Raw genomic sequence first — 2,225 nt, forward strand, 5'->3', positions numbered from 1 at the left:
AAATTAAACTGTTCTGAGCAAACTGTTCTGGAAAAAGTATAGCATTTAATTTCTTTCAAAATGAAATGTTGCTTAAAAATGCATTCGTTTCACATACTTAGGAATCTGAAATATTATAGAAAAAGAACTGTATATTTTGTTGTCTACAAAGGGATCGCCACTGCTTTAAAGTAGTGAAAGGGAAAAACCGGTTAGGACCCTCTCCCAAAGAACGTCTATGTCTATACATATTCTTTGCCTCTCCTCTTACTTCCTACCTCCATGGAGGTACCCTAAGGGAATGAAGGGGCGTTAAGATAACTTTGATACTTTGATACTTTTGATATGCCTGTTTCAGCAGGAATTATATCCCGCTATTACAGGCACCTCAAATAACCCCGGTTAGAGGAGACATAGTATACAGTGCTTCGCAGGAATACCTTAATAAGGGACTGCAGGAAGATTGTGTAGATGTGGCCCAGGCCAGTGTAAATGAAGAAGTCATACTTAGAAACTTCAAAAATTGGCTGGCAGAAGTTAGGAGTATTTATGGGGGATTCCGATAAATGTGGGTTGCATAGGGCCTTAAATTGATGTCAATTTCTAGGAGCTCGTACTTAAAATTGTCAGAATAATTTACCTCAGCGTTGGTGATAGCTTTCTTGAAAAAAATTTTATTTAATTTATTGATGAATAACGCCAAATTTTGAAGTTTAAGGTCTCTGTGTAGCTGTTCATTGCGAACGAACCAGGGTGCTCCTGTGAATTTTCGTGAGTAGTTGTTTTGGAAAATCTGCAATTTATTTAATACGGAAGGGGGAACAGAGCACCATGCAGGGGAGGCATATGTAAGGATGGGTCTTAATATTGATGTGTAAATGTGCTTCTTGCGAGCAAGATCCAGTAGTGAAGAGGCATCAAGAAAGTTCCGGAGCTTCCTAGAGACTCCTATGGCTTTCCCGATGGTCATGGAAATGTGAGGACCCCATGTAAGCGAGCCGTTAAAACGAACTCCCAAGTATGTAGCCTCTCTGACTTTGGGCACCGTTTCATTAAAGAGGGTCAGATCTGCATCAGTGTTTTTTCTTCTATGCCGTCCTATCAGTAATAATTTAGATTTTGTGGCATTAATGGACGTCCTCCATTTGCGACACCATTCCTCTATCTCGTGACCCTCAGGGGGCTCACTTTTGTGAGTACGGGTGTGGCAATCCCGAGGTACCCTAGCCCTTCAGGGGATCATCTTCTTGATGAGATGGGTGTCACGATCCTGGAGCTCCAGTGATCTATCCTCTTTTCCGTCTCCTCTCCTCTTTGCTGGAACTTTTCCCCTTCTCTTCTCCCTCGTGGTTTCTCTCTACGGAGTTTGGGGCTCGTCACGAGAGACTGGAACAGACCTTGTCTCTAGTTCTCGAGTGGCGAGAAAACTGCCCACGTGTTTGCCGTGCGTGGAGACCCGTGTCGCTGGAAAGGAGGGTCCTGGTAGTTGAGGGGCGAGGTACTGTCCCCAACACACTACTTTGGCCTCTGCTTCAGCTAAACGGGAGGCACCTTAGTCGTCCTCACGGGTGTCAATCGGCTGGTCACTAGTCCTTGTGTCAGTGGCTTGGGGTCAAGCTCTCGGGAGTACCTGCTTTCGGGAAAGCCGACTGTGGGGCTTCAGTTTGCGTATAGGTCCGGCTAGCCCTAACACAGGAATCTGTGTTCCCTTGTTGGGCTCCGTGGTGGGCGGGGCCGTCGGACCCGAATCTTTTCATTCTTAAATATGGCTTCTATGTTTCTTCTCAAATCAAATGAAAACGACCAAAGTATTGAAATAATTGATAAATCTCTTACTAAGAAAATACGTACCGATGCAAATGCCAAAGTAATCACTGATAATCCACGCTTCCTTGTAGTCTCGAGTCCCTCCGGTGAACTGCAAAAGATGTCCCCTTTCGTTGTAAGCAAATATATCCGTTCTTGCATAGGTGAACCAAAGAACATAAAGCGTCTCCGTTCTGGAGACCTGCTTATAGATACTGTCACACCAACCCAATCTGCTTCCCTTTTGTCACAAACCAAACTCGGAAATGTATCTATAACTGTGTCAGCGCATAAAACTCTGAATTATTGTAGAGGTGTGATCTCGGAAGTCGACCTTCTGTGCGTTTCAGAAGAAGAGTTCGTTTCCGAGTTAGCTGACCAAAAAGTCTGTGGTGCTCGGCGGATCAAGATGCGTAAGGAAGGTCAGTTGACTGACACTA

The sequence above is a fragment of the Stegodyphus dumicola genome, chromosome 11 (genome assembly GCF_044657685.1).
Source record: "Stegodyphus dumicola isolate Sdum_Otavi_A_Nest chromosome 11, ASM4465768v1".
Classification (NCBI taxonomy): domain Eukaryota; kingdom Metazoa; phylum Arthropoda; class Arachnida; order Araneae; family Eresidae; genus Stegodyphus; species Stegodyphus dumicola.